Source organism: Vanellus vanellus (genome assembly GCF_965231255.1).
Source record: "Vanellus vanellus genome assembly, chromosome: 10".
Taxonomy (NCBI): Eukaryota; Metazoa; Chordata; class Aves; order Charadriiformes; family Charadriidae; genus Vanellus; species Vanellus vanellus.
This window is the reverse complement of record NC_138915.1, coordinates 21,831,792-21,851,481: the sequence shown is the minus strand read 5'-3', so window position 1 is coordinate 21,851,481 and position 19,690 is coordinate 21,831,792. Positions and strand designations below refer to the sequence as shown.

Genomic DNA, 19,690 nt, shown 5'->3' with positions numbered 1-19,690 from the left:
TCTGGGAGAGGGTAGCTTGGACGGGGTGGGATGCTGGCGACAAATCCACGCAGAAAACAAAGTTTTTGTGCCATGTTTTCCTTGCGTGAAACAGCCTGGGAGGGTGACGGGGAGCCCTTTGCGGATAGCGGGGCTTTGCCCAGCCTGGCGCGTGTCACGGGTCCCAGTAACAGCGCTTCGCTGTTGTGGGGAAGCAGGGGAAGGGCTGTGCTGGCCAAGTGCCGGTGCTGGGTGGGTTTTCCCCTACGGAGCATGCAGGGACCCTGGGAGGAGCAGGCTGCTCCCCCCCCCCCCCCCCCACTCCAGCTGCTCCCCAGGCAGGAACAGTGCTATTGGCTGGACTAATTTATTTTTTTAATTTTTTTTTTTTTTTTTTTTTTTTTGCAAAGCGCCTCCCTGCTATAAGTGGCAAAGCAGCCGCTGTCCCGCCAGCTGGACGCTCCAGCCCAGCCGCCTTGCCTCTGCGAGGCTGGAGGCAAAGGCGTTGGACCGAAGCGCGCCCTCCCACATCCATCCCGCTGCCGAGGGGCTGTGCGCGGCCGCTGGCCGAGCTCGGTCCATCCCTGCCCTCTTCTCCAGGCAGCAGCCACCTCGCAGCAGCTCCCAGGCTCTCCAGCAGCCAGTAAGCACATCCCTCTGTCTCTCTCTCCCTCTTGAGCATCACCTCGCAGGGAGCGTTTCAGCATCCCGGGTGCCGCAGATCGTTGGATTTCAGGGCTCGTGCCGGGTCCTTTCTTTGCCTTGCGACTGCTCTGCCGGGGAAGGGTTTGTGAGAGAAACGGGAGGTCTGTGGGCGTATAATGTGCTTCTAAAACACTCTTTCTAGCAAGCAGTTTCTTCGCGGATCACCGAGTTAACCTCAGAAACCGCGTCTGTTTTATAGGGTGTTTTGGGGGTGGGATTTATCTAAATTCTCGCTTCTGATTTCTCTTGCATCCTCTTTTTTTCTGATATGCGTATTCCCTCCCTGCAAGGTGGTGGCTTTGAAAGTACGGGCAGCCACCGGGGTATAAATATAGCTTTTTCTCTTTGCTTCCCAGCTGAGTGGGTGTTCAGGGAGTGTTTGCGGTGGTACAGAGCCGTGTAAGAGCTGTCAGCTGTGTGTCTTCCCAGGCAGGTGATCAGATGTGCCTGTTCGAAGCTTTTAATGACAGTTGGGGAGGAAACGGCTAAAGCCGTGGTTGTTTTGTGGGCTCTCAGGTGATGTGATGCTCTCGGAAAGCGAGGAATGATAACCCTCTGTATGGCGGGAGCAGGCTGGCAGTGACAGAAGTGGGGGATACGGAAATGCAAGCTTTTACCGAATAATTATCACGTCTCCCTCTTTCTTTCTGCGTTACAGAGTATCAGGCAGTTGCAGAGTTTCTGACGAGCCACACTGTGCCCATGTGAATTCAAACACCTTTATCTGTACAAACGCTGCGCCCTTTTATCTATCTAGATTTGTGACATCACTTGCATGAGTGAAACTCTTCGCCCGTGTGTTTGCAAGATGGGTGTTTCTGTCATTAATCTTTAGCAACTAGGCAAAAGATAAGTTCATGCGTGTGACTCTGGTCCAGTTCATACTGTGTAAGCGGGAGCCAGTCTGTGGTTTAGAAATAGACGCGGCTGCTTTTTAAATCACTGAAATCTAGCACGTGAAAGGGAGGGGAAAATGATTAAAACAATCCACCTCCCAATTAGTCTTTTCCCTTGTTTTGAGAGGAAGAGTGTTTTTTTTTTTTCAAAATAACGACAGCAAAAAAAATCTTCAGAAAGGAAGCTGATTAAATTCTTAAGCCATGATGTACAAAGCAAATAGCTGATCAAGCAACCAAATATGGCTTTAAAAATTAAACTTTCTTCTTTAATGATAAAAGCACCCACATACTTCACTTCAGTGACAACATCCTTCTCTTTTCTTCTCCCCCCCCCGCTCCATGAGTACAGCATTCTTGAATACAAACCAGTTCTTAATTTCTTCTAAAAGATCTCAGTATATAAAAATTCATTCTTGACTAATACCTGCTAGAAAAATGTGGGTGTGGGTTAGGTGTTTCAGAACTAATACCACAAGTGGGTAAAAAAAAAAAAAAAAAAAAAAACCAAACAAAAAACCAAACAAAAAGCCAAACCATCTAGAGCTCAGTGCAACAGAATGTGAATTGCTCAGATTTTGGACTGCGGCTCTGAGGAACTGGTTTGGGGCTGGGGTTTTGCAGCTGATTTCTAACTTGCACTGCTCTTGGGGAGTTTTGGCTGGGGGAGATTTGTAGGATTGGGCTCTTGAAGCTTTTCTAACAGGAGAAGTTACTCCCTGCGGTGAAGGATGGCTTGCCTCCGCGTATGCTGGTATAATTCTCTGCCTGGATGTAAATAATGGCAGCCGTTCAAAAGGAGACAACGTTTAGGGTACTCTAACACTTGAAAATAAACACTCTCCAGCCCATCTTGGCTGGCCTTTATTTCGGAAGCAGCCTTTCCATCGAACTGTACCATGAATGGAAAATCCAGACATATGGTGTGCTGCAGCTGGTGGGAGCCCTGTCAGGTCCCTGTCTGTGGATAGGGGAACGATGCTGTAGGTTGTACTTTATCTCTGATCTAAACCCGTATCCCATGAATATGACTTACAGTCCTTACTAAGATATAACAAAAGCTTTAAGTAACTGCCCTGTTTGCCCCCAGGAAGCAACTTAGTTCCTTTTGTGTAATACCTATGTGCAAGGAAGGTCGTTCCATGTTATAGGACATCCCACAGCCCTTCCTGTGCTGTGTGCGTTGCCGGTGGAAACTCGTGCTCCTTTGGTGCGGTTCTTGGGTATCATGGCTGTTATTATCTTCCCCACCTCCGCCTTGGAAACACATACTTGCGGTCAGTACACACAGGTCCGAGCACTGGGTGGGAGCTGGGACGTGGCTGAAACGTCCAGCGCTTCAGCGGAGGCAACTAACGATGTGAGCCAGGACTAATACTGTCCCCTCAGCAGCAGCCTGTGTGAATGATGCCCTTTGAAGTTTACTCCCCTCCCTGCCGTGAAGGGATGCACTGGGGCATTTAGGTGTCAGCTCCTTAAAGAACCTTGGAAAATTCCTCCGATCTTTGTCGATGAGCCAATCCAGTCCAGCCTATGTTTAGTGCTTTCCCATTTCGTGGTGCTGCTTAAACCTGAGGCCCCAGTGGCGTGAAATGCAGCAAGGTAAACCTCGCCATCAGCAACCTGCAGAGTGTGCTCAGGCTTTGGGTGTGCTCCGAAATCAGAGCAGCTTCCTGAGCTTCCAGAGCGATGGGCTGAGTTCTGGCTGCCGGTGCCAAGCTTCCCCTGGGGTCACACTGAGATGCAGGTGTCACCAGCAGATGTGGGGGTGCTGAGCCGTGCAGCTGGTGTCTGCCTCTCGCCCTCGTGGTCCCCAGTCATCGTCACCTTGCACTCTGTGTGTGGGAGTGCAAAGGTAGCAAAGCTGAGATTTCGGATGCAGTTCTGTAACTTTAGCTGTGTGGAATTACTTTTGCTTGAAAAGTTAGTGGGAATAACGTCTATACGATAAACCTTCCCAGACCTGACCTGTGATTTTTTTATTGTAAAAAATACATGGTAAGTCAAAATACTTCAGCTTGATTCATTGGGATCTCTTTTTTTTTTTCTTTTTTTTTTTTTTTCTTCATTTCTTTTATTATGGAAGATGCAGACAGGGAGAGTGACAAAGCAGAAATGTCTGACATCAGTCGTTTCATGTCTGATTTTTGGCAGAGGGAATGTGGGAGGAAGAAAGAGACCTCATGTTTCATTTAGATACCCTGATTTGGAGAGGAGTTTTAAGCAGATGGCTTTTGAGACACTAGGACTCTAAAGCATTAAATGCTATTTAGATAAACGCCCGCTTCCGCTTCTGCAGCACTGTTTTAGAAAGACTGTGCCATATATTCTGGTTTCAGTTCTCTTATCCCTGGGTCCAGGCAAAACCCGGTCTGCGGCCCCTTGGCCGGCTGTCGGAGCAAAGGCGCTGGGGCTTCCCTGGGGTGCAGAGACGGATTATCGCCCAGCACGTTTCGACTCCCTGATGTACTTTGACTGGGGCTTTTTGTCAGAGCCAGCTCTGGGGACGTCACCCCGGCTGGCTTCTGTGGGAATCGGAGTAGAGAGGCAGAAGATGGTCTGTGATGAGTGTTTCTCCCTGCTAACCCTCCACCTGTGTCCAAAGGGAGCCTGCGGACTCAGCAAAAATCCTGCGGACGCTTGGGCTCTGAAATGGTGTGTGAATTGGTGGAATAAAGTCCCTTAAAGAAGGACTATGAGTCGCTCGGCACAGGGACGCAGTCCTGTGGTGTCTAGAGACAGTCACAAAAACGGGCTAAAATGGGGTCTACGTGCTGGGAGAGAGCCCGAGGGTGGGGGCTGCCGACCCCCCCAAAACAGGCAGGGTGCAAAGAGGGCATGGGTGTCAGGAAAACAGAGCCCCGTCCCAGCTTCTCGCCCTCGATCCCGGGGGATGCAGGTGCTGCGGCATGCCACGTGCTCGCCCTCCCCAGGGCCATCGCCAAACCCCCTCTCTCCTACCGGAGACTGACCCGTTTTGCTGCCCTAAGTATTTCCCGCAAGGGCTTTCCTCTGCTCCGAGCTGGGATGTGGAAAGCCACCAAAAAAAAAAAAAGCGCCTTCTCGGTGGGGCAGCGTTCCCCCTCCCCGCACATCCCTGCAGGATTTGGCCCCCGATGCTTTTGGAGCAGTTCAGGGGTGTGCGGTGCCAAGAACGCTGCCAGAGCAAATTCCCGCTGTCAGAGCAAGAGAGAGCAGTGTCATCTGGGGGACAGACGGATGGGTGGATGGATGCTCTGGTGCTTCTCCAGCTTTTTCACCTCCCTCCGAGGAATCGGCTCTTTCCCTCCTGCCAAATAGGGCTCACGTCCTGTGGCGGGGCAGGGCTAAAATGACATTTAGGGCTTTGGAGCTATTCAAAAGCAGGGCAAGAATTGCACTGCAGCCGCAGTGGAATGGGATAGACGGAGTCCTGAGGGAAGGCTCTTTCAAAAAAGGCCGAATTAAAGAGTGCGCTGGAAAAGGCTGGAGAGCCAGGACAGGGTTCCCGACAGCGGGGGAGCCGCAGCCCATGGTGGGAGGGGTGGTATTTTGCTGTGCGCCTGACTGGGAACTTTAAGGCAGAGTGACAATTTTGGTTTGGACGGTGTTACGGAATTGCATTATTTTTGTAAAATAGGAAATTCAAACCCCCTTGACTTTGGATTGGGGTTTTCAGAAGATCCGCTCATTCCACGGATGTGCCTGATTATTTTTTTGTTGTTGTTTCTTGAGGTGCCCCTGGCGACTGAGGTAATTTGGGATGCGTTCCCCTCTCCCTCCTGCTTGGCAGAGCTGGCATGCGAGTAGGCAGTCAACAGCCATTAACTGTGAGGGATTAAAAGCACTTGGATACGGCTGCATTTGTGGTCTGTTGGGATCAAAAGCAGAATACCAGTTGTCACCCAGACCTCTAATGAAGAACGGGGGGGAAAAACTTCCGAATTGGCTCCCTGCTGGGCACGAGCACGGCGGGGTGGCTTTTCGGCTTCCTTTTTTCTAATATCTTTCCACCCCTGGAAAGGGGAAACCAAACCAAAGGGGCAAAGAAGAGACTAAAAATTGCCCACTGGAAGCTGAGTGACAAGTATAGCTGGAGGCTTAATAATTTGAGCCAAACGGTTTCAGAGCCAGTTTACTTGTTGAACTGCACAGCTACAGTGAAATGAGTCTGTTCTGATGTCATAGAGATGTGGATGGGGAGGAAGAAGAGGAGAAACAGCTAAAACCAACCAACCAACCAAAAAAAATAGAAAAACTTTCCCTCCTGGTAAATCTTGTGTTTTAAGACACGAGAGACCTTTGGGCTTTGTGATGCTTTGAGATAGGGAGAGCTTCAAATGAAATGATGGCTGGCTCCAGTGGTGTCTATTTGCTGCAACGATGGGTTTAAGAGACCTCTGTTAACAAGCAATTGCATGTGTTAGATATGCTGAGGGTCTCCTGTGGAGAGGCACGGGGTGTACAGGCATCTGAGGTCCACCTAGTTTGCTTCAAGCTAGCTTTAATGCCAAAGCAGCTGCCCCAATACGTGAGGGTTCTTGTGTTACACCAGTGTCTAAGTACCAGAGGACTTCAGAGCTTCTGGCCAAGCAAGAATTGCTCTCCGCTGTTTTGTTTGGCCAGAGACAGTGAAAAATCCACTCAGTCCTCCAAAACTCTGTCTCATGAACCAGTGTGCTGGCTGTGCCTTTCTTCCATTGCGAAGAAAAATAGAAGTGGTTCATCGTACTAAACCCGTGGCTGGTCCAGCCCACAACGGTCACTAGTTGGCTTTCCTGCAGGGAATTGGCTCCCAGCTATTCCCCAGTGCCTTCGTTTGGGAATATTCAGTTTGGGAATATTCAGTTTTCATGCGCTTCCAGTGGTCTCTGACCAAAGATCCCCTTAAGAGTAACTATGAAACCACCCTAAATATAGCTCCCCCATTACTGATAGGATGCTGGGGTGGGAGAAAATACTGTACTTTCTTTTAAAGAAATGCCCCAAGTTGTGGGAACCGTTCTGACTTGCAAGGCATTTGCTATTTGTTTAACTTGGGCCTGGCCGCCCCTGGCAGTTGTTACCATCAGCCGCCTTTCTTATCTACTCTTTTCTATAATAAACATTGGAGCAAAGATCTGGAATTAGTCACTTCTGAGGCACTGCCTGCCTGCCTTTCCAGCTTCTGTCTTGTCGTCTCAGTTTTAGACTCTCGAGCTTTTTCCGCTTTGTTCCGTGCCTCTTGGTTTGCCCCTCTTCTGCCGTAGCAAAGAGCTCTTTAGAATATGCCATAGGTGTGTCATGCCCAGGACTGGCTGCATCCCAGGGGATGTGCTGCCCTGGGACCGCTGCGCGCACTCATGTTGCTGCTGGGCACCACAGGGATTTTTCCAGCATGACTTACCTAATCCGGTGGATGGGCTGGATGAGTTGTTCTGGCTGACGTCCGTTCAGATGAACGACCTGTGGAGGCAGAGTAAGGATCCTGAGAGCATGGCGCCACGTCCTGCTCCTTGGTACAGCATTAACCGCGGGGCAGCTGGTGCTGTGAGGGAATGCAAACGCAGACAGCACCTCCAGAAGCACAGGGCTGTGCGGTCTTCATTCAGAAATCTGAGTAATTCCTACCGATTTGCTTCCATTTTACAATTCCCTGGTGATCTCTAAGCATTGTTTTGACCCGGTCTTCTTCTGACGGTACTGTTGGAGAGGCAGTAATGAGCAGTCCAGGGTGCAAGAATCTCCCTCTCTCCCTCTCTCTCTCTCTGTCTGGTCTCATCTCACTTTAAAAATACACAGAGCTATATATTTCACTCAACACATGCAAATACCGTTTCCTATCTACCCTCGCTCTGCTGACTGAAAGCCAGTCACGCTTCCCCTCCGGGACAGCCTGCCAGGTAAATGCCACTTGATGTATAATGTATTTCAGTGCTGCCTCTGGAAACGGCCCGGGTGGCAGCATCGGAGCAGGATGGAGAACAGCCCACGTTCCCCCCGCAGCGGCACAAAGGCTCTCAGTGGGGATGCAAATCTATTCAGTTGTCCGCATTTGCTTTGTTGGATGCGCGAGCATGTCATCTGCCTCTCGCCGTAACCTTCCCTTCTCTCTTATACCATTGTCACCCCGATGATATTTAGCTGAAGGAGGAAACTTTCACTCTCGCTCCGTCTCTGTGGTGGGACGGGTTTCTCGCAGCGGGTCGGGGATGCAACCTGCCTGTTTTCATTTCAGAAGGCTGGACTGGGGGCTTAGCCATGGATTGCATGTCTTGACCAACATTTCGGCTTGCTGGATTGAACTCTAGATTGAGCGTAGAGTTTCCCTTTCTTGCAAAAATGCATTCAGCAAAAAAAACCCAAAACAAAACACAAAAACCCCTCAACCAAACCCTTTGTTAAACATAAGAGGCCATTCAGGCAACTTCCGAGCTGTTATCTGGTCTCTGGGTGTGACAGAGAACCAGACATTGCTGATCTCTTTCAAGCACTCTACATTGCCACGGGATCAGGCGAATACCCTGAGGTTAGTCCTGCTTCTCAGTGCCCTTCCTGCTGATGCATGTGATCATGAATGGGAGGAAATTCCTGCCCAAAAGCATAAACAGGCAGGAAGACCTATAAGTGGCCGTGTCCTCGTAGTCCTGGCGTGTGAAACGGAGCTGATGATGGCTGGTGTTGGTGGAGATGCTAGTGTCAGACCCTCCCGATACCTGTTTCAGGGAAAGATTGTCTGATGTCTGGCTGGAGAGGATTGCAAACAGCTTCTCCCTGGTTGCTCTGATGTGCTGGAGGAGGCTGACACCCACCTGGTGTCTGGGATGGCAGGAGGCTGCCGTGCAGGGGCACCCGTGGTGCGCGTAAGCGAAGACTGTGCCTCACACCTCCTTTTGCAGTTTCACGTTGCTGGGGTCGGGCCCGAAATCAGCTTTCCCTCTGACCCCCAGTGCGGACGCAGCCCATCTCCATAGCGATGGCTGTAAATACCTCCACGCGCTCCCACCCCAGGCTGCGCTGGTGCTCGAATGTGGTGGAGCTCTCTGTGTACTGCACTAGACACTGAAACAAACAACCAATAAATCTGTTATAAACCAATGAGTAATTTGTTTTGGTTACCAGGGAGATTGCCAAGTGCAAATTCAACCTGAAATAGCGATGAGCTCATGCTCTGAGCAATGCCGGTGCCTGAGCTGGAGCAGCCGGATGGAAAGGGAGCCAGCACCAGTAACGCTGTCTGCTCCACCAACACTTGGGCGCCGTGTGAGCTCTTTTGCCAGAGAGCTTTTCCCTTGCAAGTGAGACCGAGCAGGGGATGGTGTGTGAGGCTGGTTGCTTAGCCCAGGCTTTTACAATTTCTGGAAGTGTGTATATATCTTATATGTGTCTTATCAATACTTATAAATACTTTAAGTGGCGGTGCCGGGGGGATGGGAACAGTCTGTGTTCAGTGGTGCCCAGTGACAGGACAAGAGGGAACGGGCACAAACGTGACCATGGGAAGTTCCATCTCAACCTGAGGAGGGACTTCTCTCCTGTGGGGGCGGCAGAGCACTGGCACAGCTGCCCAGAGAGGGGGGAGTCTCCCCCTCTGGAGCCATTCCAAACCCGCCTGGATGTGTTTGGGCTGTAGGTGCCCCTGCTCTGGCGGGGGTGGGACTGGGGGAGCTCCAGAGGGCCCTTCCCACCCTGACCTTTCTGTGATTCTCTGTGGCTGTGATGTTCCTGGTGGGCTGGAGAGCCCTGGGGATGGGCTAAGGTACTGCAGAGGTGGTCTCCTCTGCTGTCTCCCATATCTTGGAAACCCCTTCCCGTGCCAGGATTGTAGGGAAAAAACGAGACATTTGACTTGTAGATAAGGGCTGGGTTTCAACAGCTAGTAGACACATGTATCTGACAAGGACAGCCTCTCCCCTGCTGCTGCTTGTCATGGTTTGGGCGCTCAGAGCAAGGACTTGGAAAAACCTCACCATCTTCAGCAACGTACCTGGGGTGGGAGCTTGAAAATTTGGACTCTGGCATGATTTCACCCTGAAGCGTGCCCAGTTTAAGCAGAGCAGGACTTGACTTTTGAAGGGCTGATGCTAGTGGCGGCGTTTGGCAGCTTTCTGTGTCTGTCCGCCCCTGCAGTTGCTCCCAGGAATAAGCCCACAGATGACACTAGGTGTCAGGAGGACCTGCATTTGGACGGCCACTGGGGTCACCTCCTGCCAGGGCATAGCGGGCAGTGCAAGTGCTGCAAGCAGAGAGGTGGCTCTCTTGCCCTCTGCTGCAGAGGCTGGCTGATGGAGGCTGGGCTTGGAGAGGCTCTCGCAGGACGAGGAGGCTGCGCTGCGCTTGGTCTCTCTGGCAGCCCAGTCAGAAGGGGTCCCGGCAGGGCTCCAATAGCATCCTGCACTTTTCTCTGCTAAGGTGGAGATGTTTCCAGCTGTACTTGCATTCAATGAATTAATATTGTCTGAAGAAATGCAAGTTTTAACTAAAATATTCTGTCTGAAGATGGAAGTAGCCCCCTGTCCCTCTGCACGAGGATGCTGCAGGGGAGAGGCTGACAAATGTGTGGCGGTGATCTCTGCTGCTCCCTTTTCTTGGTTTTTGCTCCCCATTTCTGAGTCAGCAAATGCATGAAATGACTTAGAAATACACCACCGTGTCGCCTGGCTCCTGTCCTCATGAAGCAATGCATAAGCCACTTACCAGAAGCCCACTGATGGATTTCACCAAATCTTTTAAGACCTAGTTACCACTGACTGCAAACAGATAACTATTACCAACATCACGAATACAGACAAAAGCTGAGCCCCTGAAATGTAATCTGTGAACCTCCTCATGTGATGCGAAAACACAATCTTTTTGGATTAACCTCATGGCTTTCTGGAGCAAGGGATGAAGGCTGCATCTGTAAAAAGGGCATTGGTTTCAGCAGAGGTATTTTTGTATTTTAGAAGTCTTTTATTATAATTTTACAAGCATGGAGTCATCTGTCTCTGTGTTCTTGCAAGTCCCTTCCGGGCCTGTGGGTTGATGCCTTCCAGCTCCTTTCTGGAGCCATGTGGGAAACGCTTTGGTGACGTGCCCAAGTCCCTCCGCATCCTGGGCAGCTCTGTCGCAGCCACCAGTGCATTCCGCCACGAGCTCTAGGGAAGGGCTTCGTGAAACCCTAATACTTGGAGTAGGTCGGCATTTGAAAGAAGGTGCTTTTAATGTGAGGAGTTATAACTGGTTTTGAGTCCGCACGACTCTGCGGTGTAGTGCAGCTCCTTCCACTGTGTCCCCCGTGTTGTCCATAACTGAGCTGGCAGGCAGATAACGAACTGCTCCACGGCATTTTATCTTTGGCTTTCGGCAGCTCTTTGGAGATGAGGCACAGCACCTCTAACGCCTGTGAATTGTTTGCATGCGGTGTTTGTTATTCCTTTGCGTCGCAGCTTTATGACGGGGCCGAGTGGTGGGCGATAGTGTTTGGGAGTGGGCCAGGCATCCCTGCAGGACTGCGAGGGCTCTCTTCCCCATGCCACACACAATCCCAGACTGGTGAGGGCTGGAAGGGCCCTCTGGAGCTCCCCCATCCCACCCCCCACCAGAGCAGGGGCACCTCCAGCAGTGGCACAGGACACATCCGGGCGGGTTTGGAATGGCTCCAGAGGGGGAGACTCCCCCCCCCTCTCTGGGCAGCCTCCCCAGAAGTGTATCCCCACTCTGGTGTTTCACCTACTTGGTATCAAGGCATGTTTGATTTTTATTTTGGCTGTCTCTGGGCAACTGAAAACACTGCTGTACTCTGCAGACCCTGGACTTGGCCAGGACGGAGCCTAACCTTGCTCAACGCCGGCGCAAAGCAGGCACGGCTTGCCGCTGGGCTCTTCGAGCGCAGCTGAGGAGGCAATTTGGCGCAAGAGGTGTAACTTTATCAAAGGGACAGTAGAGTCCTTGCTATTGCAGGAAAAGCCCTCCATGGTTGGCGAGCCCTGCCCTTTCCCCCTTGTCTTACAGCGTTCCCAGCGGGACACGGGTTGCCTGTGGGCTCTCGTGGAATGCGGGGCCGCACAAGCTGGTTTTCAAAGAAAGCAAGCCACTGTTTCGCATCTGCTTTAGCTTTTTGACAGTTTTCTCTGGCGCTTGTGTGCAATTAGCGCTGCTTTTTTGTCACACGGAGCCCATCCTCTAACAGTTTGGTTTGGACAGTAGTTTGACAGCTAGCAGCAATTGTATCGAGAAGGGCTGTTTCTCTTTGCAGACTGTGTTACTCGTTGTCTCTGAATTTATTGTCTCACTGCTACTTGAAAAAGAAAACAAAACCGTTTTTGTTTTTTTTTTTTTTGCGCCGGGATCCAGCCACAGCGCAGAGGATGGCGTAATCAAACACAGAAGTGGTTGTACCAGCTCCAGTGGGTTTATTTCTATGTTTAAAATCAAGCACTCTTCTAAGTACCTTATTTTTCTTCTTCCAAGACTTGCGTTTAATAAACAGAACGGCCAATAGACTTTGCCCATCGCTCCAGGAGTGAGCACTGATAGAAATGCTGTAACGTGCAGTGCCGCTCCGAGACCCTCAGTGGGATCGTGGGAGAGGAGAGGGGACCTTCTCTTGCCCCCGAGCGCCCTGGCACGGCCCTGTGGAGGGGGGGAGAGGGGGGGAAGATGAAGGTATTTGCTGTTTCAGGAGGCAAATTAAATCTAGCAGCTTAAATAACCTTGCTTCGCCATACTGCTTTAGGCTGAACTGCCTCTTGCCAAGTATTAGTCTACTGATCTTAATATTTCCAAAGACACAAGAGCAACTGAAATTTTGCTAGGTTACCCAAAAACTAGAGTGGGAGGGCGTTGCGGGGAGGGTGATTCCCCTGCCCTCGCCTCCAAAACTGCCTCCATCCTGCAGGTGAGGACACTCAGCTGGGATGCTGCAAACCGGAGCTGAGCACTGTCTGGGCTGGGTCTCTTTGGGTTGGGCTAAAATTGAATCCTAACCCTGATGAAAGATTTAAGGATATTTGTTCCTTTTTATTTATTTAACAAAATGAGAATCAATGTTTTCTAACCAACCCCATGGAGAATGTTTTTTAGTGTAGTCCTTGTCCTGCTCTGATCTGACATGATTTCCGGGGAGACCTGGGATCCTTATCACTTTATGAGAAATGAGATTTACATTCCTGTATCACACAGGCACTTTGAAAATATTATCCCTGACTCCAGAGAAATGGCTCATACATTTTAATGCTGTTATTAGAAATTGAATAGACAACGCTTCTCCTCAATGGAAATTGCTGTGCAGCTCGGGGAGGGAAATATGCAGAAAGTACGGATGGTACTTCAGAGAGCTCTCATCACCCCGAGACGTGTGTGCTTTTGGTGCCGTGTTTCTGCTGAGTGAAAAGAGCAAGGTTTGATGTATGCCAGAGGAAAGGGAAAGCATAAGCGTGGGATGAGACTGCAGTGGGGCTCAAAGTATCAGACCAGCTTCTGGAGTGGAAGGCAGAGCGTACCCAGGCCTTGCGCGGTGGTGGGAAACGTGGGCTGCTCTGGGCTTGCGTGTCCCAGAGTGTTGTGGAGGTGTTGCATGCAGGTGCTTTATTTGTGGTCATAATGAATGCAGAGAAATCAAGCTGGATCAGTGCCGGCTTAAATTGGCGTTAAGAGTGAAGAGCTATTGAGGTGCTGAGATTGGTGAAAGATGCCCTTGGGAGGAGAAGGAGCAAGGAACTGCAACAAAAAAACCCCACCCAAATCGGGTTCCTTTCAAAATAAATTCTTTTTTTTTTTTTTCATGGTAAATGAACTTGAAAGAATCACGGGGCTGATCTCTGCCCCTCTCAGGGCATATGGCCTCTGAAGAGGACTTCACCTTTGGCTGCAGTGCATCGAGGCTCTGGAGTTGCTGAGTTGGAAGTCCCTCACTCATGAGTGTGGAGGGAGAAAAAGAGTCACGACTGGCAAAATAGTCCTTTTCTCAGGGTTCCAAGCTCTTCTGGAAGTCTGGCTGACTTCTCGGGTTTTGCCTGAGTCCTCAGTCTCCTGGAAGTCAGTTTGGGAAAGAGCAGCCAAGGCAAGTTCAGTAGGGCCAGAGCGAGTGGTCTCCTTGTCTGGCAAGGGTTCCAAATTACCTGCAACAGCAGAGGGGCGAGGAGTCTGGCCGAGCAAGGTGATGTGCGGTCATTAAACGAACAGGGCTTTGATGAGAGACCTGATTGGCAAAATATGAATGCGAATGGTGGCTGACGTCAACTCTGGCCACAAACTAAGCCTGGGCAAAAGGGAAGGTTAAACGGCATCTGCTTCAGCAGAGGAAATGTGTAAAAAGCAGGACCAGGGCAAGGTGTCTTAGAAAGGCTGCACCGTGGCTCCATCTTACAAGTGAGCGGGTGCTTGTGGGCCTCCTCACCCCCCTCTGCTGGGGGTCTTCTCCTGGGTTTGTCCTGGAGCACGTCCCCAGGCTGTCCTGGAGCACGTCCCTTGGCACGGCCAGTGAGTCCCCATGTGATGTGGTGCCAAAAAAGCCATTGCGAATTTGAAGCCACTCCAAGGTGAAGGGTTTCCAGATCTCCTGCCTGTGGTGGTGGCGCAATGTGTCCCATCCCAGCTGAGCTTTCATTACAAGTATCAGGGTGCAGCGAAGCTGACCCTTTCCTCCATTTTAAAATGCACTTATCTGAAGTTGGACATGAAGTCAAATCCTCCCAAAGCGGAGATTTCTGAGAATAACTTTTGTGACTAATCCAATCCCACAGCCCTCACTGGAGGGGACTTTGCAGCTTTGTTTTTCCTTGTAAAGAATGCCCAGCATATGTCCTGACAATTAGTCAGAGTGCCCAAAAATACCCGTCAGCCCTGCAAGCTGATCTCCTTTGGCTCTTGGAGCCGAGACAGACGCAGGGTTATGCACTGGGGGGCTTTGGGAAAGGTTATTTTTGAAATGGCCACGTAAGAAGGGTGATCTGGTCCTTTCGGCCACCAGCGCTATCTACAACTGAAGGTGTAGATAGCCAAACGCTAATCTTGCTCGAGGCGACTGTCCTGCCCCCAGGGTGATGGGCTGGTTGTCCTGCTAGACCCATGCGCCAGGGCTGGCTCCTGTCAGCTCTAAATCAACGCTCAGGGCACGGCCCTGGGGCCTCTGCCAAGAGCGGGCAGTGCTTTGATGGTGTGCTGGATGCCGGGGAGTCTTCCCAACCGGCATGCCAATGCTTGGAAGGGCATGTCCTTCTCATTGAAGAGGTGGCCTGTCTTCACCCTCAGCCAGGTGGTGTGCTTTTGCCCAGTCCTCTCCTGAGAAGCTTTTGTTTTACCCACCTCTGACCACCTGAGCTGAAGTCGCTCTATCCTTAGTGTTTTCTGATGTGCTGGATTTCTGGAGGGTGATTTGCTAGAACTGCAGTCCACCCACAAACGGCCCTTTCTTCTCCTCCGCTGAAAATAAAGTTCTCTAAGGGGAAAGACCAAGGCTCCTTGGTCTTGCAGAGTGCTGCTTGTGCGGGGCTTTGGCTTGGCCCGCTGTGCTGTGGGGGCAGAGGAAAGGAGGTCTGCAGAACCGACTGCCCAGCACCTTCCTGGGAACGTGATGTTTTGCTAGAAAACATCACACCGAAAACGTTCCCAGCCTTTGAAGGAAGAGCTTGGGGCATGGCCGGCAGTGCTCATCTTGAAAGTCCTCCTTGCTGCCAGGTGCTGTTGCGTGAAGGCAGGAGGGCAGCAGGGCTGCTGGGAACCCGCGGGGGGGGATGCTGGAGAGCGCGTGTGTTGTAGCTGGTGTCTGGGTAGCTGCTAATTTCTGGCTCGCGGCGGGTCGATTTCCAGGGAAGGTGACTGACCTAGCTTTCAAGCACTGATGCAAACTCAGAGCTGAACTTCCTTCCCGGCTCTCCGCAGTGAGCTGTTTAACTTCACCGGGGGAGAGCGTCGCGCAGCCAGCTGCCGTGCCTACGAGAAGTAATTGAAAGCAATTAGGAGCGTGGAGAACCTAATGGAGATTGTGAAATATTATTTCAGTGGTGGCTTGCTAACGACTTGGTGAAGCCCCGACACGAGCATTTACTGTGTGGGCATGGTAGGATTATATCTCTGTGAGTATTTATCAGACCTCATCTTTCCTGGAAGAGGCTGCCATGCTGCCTGGCTGGGATCGGTGTGATGTTTATTTGACAGGCACTGAAGCTATGTTTCTCGGCTCTGATGCCAGGGCTAAGCCACAGGGGGAAAGCTGTGACTGGCAGACCTTTGCCCAGTTACGGGTTTGATGCCCTTACGAGGCATCTGAACTGGACCAGCCTTGGCAGTACCTGTGGATCTTTCTCCCAGGAGGAGCAAAGGAAGTCTTTGTGTCCTCTTAGGGTTGCCCACTGTCCAGGCACGATCAGACCTATGTTTTCCACCTCGCGGTTGGTGCAGGGGGGCTGGAGGCAGCCTGCCGAGTCCCCCAGCCTGCTGCCCGCACGCCCACAGCTCCCCTCCGCAGACTGAGGCGAGGCAGAAGGATGCGGGAGACGGGGCTGGAAAGCAGAACTCGACCCAGGTTTAGCCGAGACTAATATATTTGTCTTTCTAAGAGATGTTAAAAAAAAAAAAAAAGTCTTCAGCCTTTTGGGACTGTCCCTTTTTGAGCTTTTACTGAAGGTCTAAATGTAACTGTAGGGACCACAGCAGGCACTCGGCATCCTTGCTGCTGGAAGATACAGTCTTGGCATCTTATCTATAACATAGCAAAGAGCCACGGGGAGGAGGGAGCAGGGATAGGAGGAAATGGATTATCTTGTTGCGGTTGATTCGAAGCTAACCCTCTGCGGCACCTTATACCGCTGCAGCCTCCTCTCACCCCAGTCCTCGCTGGAGCCTGTATGTCCTGGTGCTGCTGCCGCGCGTCTGTACGGTGCCTGAGCCCTACCACGCTGCGGCTCCTGTCCTCCAACCCCGACGTAGCCGGGAGCAGGGACGGGAGCTGGACAAAGCCTTGGGTCTGCAAAGCAGCTCTGGATTTGTGCGCAGATGCTGCCCCCGGGCCTCGGTGTCACTTGGCTTTCAGCAGCAGCCAGAGGTCTGCCATGTCAGCAACAGGTGACGGGACGAAGTGCCAGTCGGGAGCGTGTGCGGAGGGGAGCCGCAGAGCAGATGGCAGCAGGGGAATAAATTTGGAGCTGCCATGGGAATAGTCCTGGAAACTGTCCAGCCTGTGGATGGAGGCAGATGGGAAAAACCCGGTTTAGATCTCTTCCCAGTTTTGCTTTTTTTCAGATGCCTTCATTTCCAGCTCTGTTATCTCTGGGCCATTCTTTCCTGTCTGTTATTACACCCTCATCCTTATTTTTTTTCTCTCTTCTCATCCTTCCTTCCTTTTCCCCCTTTTGTTTCTACTCGTATTATATCTGAGTTCATGGAGGGCTACCTGCTCTGTCTGTCTCCTTACAAATTTATTCCCAGTTCCTTTATCCCTACCTCCGTAGCTGATCCTAATATCTTCCCCGGGCACTGAAAGGCTTAGCGCATGGATCTGACGCAGCTGCGGGCTGGATTTCGGCACGGAAGAAAGGAAAACACTTTACCATGTGCTACCCATTTCCTTGTCCACCATCCCCTCTGAGCTGGTTGCCCGAGGGCATGGGGCTTGCCCTGTGGCTAGTACCTTCCTCCCCTCTGGCATTGCAGGGATGTCCTTGCTGGCTTTGCTCTGGGTGTGGGCACATCTCGCGTGAACCAGGGTGTCTCTGTCTTGCGTCCGCTTGAGCTCCTGCAGGATGCTTCAGGGGTGCGGAGCTGCATCCTTGATTGCAGAATGGGGAAAATGAGCCAGGTTTTGCGTCTTCTGAAGCATTTTTGTGATACGTGAAAGAGAAACTGTTTGCATTTGAACTGACCTGGCTCCCCCCCCCTTTGAAAAGACTAGGTGGAAACTCCGCATTTTCGTTGATGGCTTGTGGGTTGCAGGCAGTGTCCCTGGCTGGGGGGGGGTGGGGGGTGGGGGGAAGCAGGGGCCATCCCCTGGCAGCCCTCTCCGGACGGTCCGCACACACTGTACCGCGGTGACTTTCACCAACCAGAGCCGGTGCTGGGAGCAAGAAGCACACAGGATACTGAGTGCTTGGAGAGCTGGATCAGCCCCAGGTGTCAGTCCTGGATCCCAAACCTGCCCGGCACCTCTGCGGCAGTGGGGCTGCTGCCTCCTCCGTCCCACTGATGGACCTGCCACAAATGCAAAGGTGGGCTCATTCTTCTCTCTCCTCTTGAGCCCAGCTGCTTTATTGGTTGGCTTCCCGCAAACTCTGTCTTTTTTTTTCTATATATATGTGTGTGTCTATATATGTCTATATATATATACACATAAAATTTTGGTTAGTTTCTGCCTCAGAAGAGCCAAGGGAAGTTTAACTGGGGTCTGCGATAGGCTGGGCAAGAAGGAGTGCTCTCTGCTGTGGGAGAACACACATTGCATGCAACCTAAGATAAATTTATAATTAAAAAACAAACAAACAAACAACCCTCCGAAACTGCTGTGCTGTTACTTGAAAAGAAAGAAGCGTTTGTGCAAACGGTGGGTGGGAGCAGAGCTGGATGTGGAGCAACCCCCTGCTCTGCCTGGTACATCCCTGGCCGATGGGACCGTGTCGGTCCTGTGCTCTCGCAGCAGCAGCTGGAGCCGCAGTGAGAGCGTGGATCGAGTCCGGCGCCCGCCTGCACGACCAGAAGGGTGAGGAGCAATATGGGGCTCTCGTTTTCTGGGGAGCCCGGCGAACGGCTAGTGTGCATTGCGAAGTGGTGCGTATGGAAGCAGAAGGTACAGCGTTACCCGACGAGGTGGACACGTGCTCCCCTCCTGCTCCTATTTACTGCCGCTTGCTTCTTTCTCCGATGATGGTGACTAATAGTTCATCAATGCCTGGGTTATACCGGCTCTATTTAGGACTTTCTGCCCGTTGAGTGACAGCAGGATGTGCGAGCAAGCTGAGACGCCCAGACCTTTTCTGGCAGGATTGTCTAGGGCAAGAAAATACTCTGGAAACCACAATGTGAATCATTTGTCTATCCGAGCGGATGACACTATGCCCCAGCCATGCCGCTTCGCAGGCAGACCTGTGTGGTGGGGTCAGCGTGTCCAGACCAGGGTCCTTGGCCTCCCGAAAACATTAAACCTGTCCTGTAGGTTAAAAACGTGAAAACCCAAGCCTGCGTGCCCTGCTGTGCGCTCACCGACAGGTTTGTAGCGCTCTCTCCTCTGGGACCCCCGGGTGCGTGGTGCCCGGCTAGCAGAGAAGGGCTCGGCCAGGGCTGGCCCACCTTCTCTCTGGGGGTTCTTTCCTGCAGGTTTCTGCTCCCTGCCATGTTCACAGGGCACCGGTGTCCCTCCTCAGCACTTGGGCTGTACTTTGCACCGCTGGTGTGTTTGATCACCTGGGCTTGTGTGGACACAGAGGGGTTTTGAGATGGGAATCCTCCCTGGTCATACGGCTAAAGCCAGCCAAGAAAGCAAGAGCAGCCCTGTCCTCTCGGCAAGGGTCATTCCCCAGCCCGTGCCCGCTGCGCTGGCCCAGGCGGCCACAAACTCAATCAAAATGACCTTTTTACTACAGACTGCTCTGGGGAATCACCAGAGGCTTTGCGGAGCGAGCCGTGCCGTGGAACGCTGCTCCTGGGAGTTTCATGGTAAAGCTTCACGGGCACCAACAGGGCTGGGTCTTGCTCCTGGTTTGTTTTTTTTTCTTGGCCAAGCTCTCCTTCTCCCACCTCCTGCAGCCCGTGCCCGTTGTCGTGCTGCAAACACACGTGCGTTTGTACGCGTGAACTATTTTGATGGCCAAGCGGCCATCCCTACTCTCCGCGTGCCTCTGCAATGCTGTCAAACCGCTGCTCGATTGCAGCCGCCTCCGGGGTGGGACGTGGCAGCTGCTGGCACCGCACGGCGATGCTATTCTGCATTTTAGGATGGGGGGCAAAGGTTGCTGTTTCTAATTGGAATACGAAGGTATTCAGGGGGAAGTAGGAAATGACTGCTGGGTGGGAGGGTGCCAGCGCTTTGTGTAGGGGAACCAGAAAGGAATGAGAATGGTTAATGGTGCAAACTCTACGGGCATTGCCAAAAATGAACTCATGTCTGTAAATATTACCCTGCGTGCAGCAAGATTAGCACAGGAAAATAGCAGTTGTTAGGGTTCCTGTTACCATCTGAATTA

General features: G+C 51.7%; 1 protein-coding gene across 1 annotated transcript in view; it reads left to right on the top strand.

Moving 5' to 3' along the window:
* The first annotated feature begins 443 nt into the window (after positions 1 to 443).
* FHL1 (four and a half LIM domains 1) overlaps positions 444 to 19,690 on the top strand; it is a 33,393-nt gene continuing 14,146 nt past the window's right edge. Inside the window, exon 1 of the mRNA XM_082488063.1 lies at positions 444 to 622. The gene's annotated coding sequence lies outside the window, so the exon portion shown is untranslated. The remainder of the gene's footprint in view (positions 623 to 19,690) is intronic.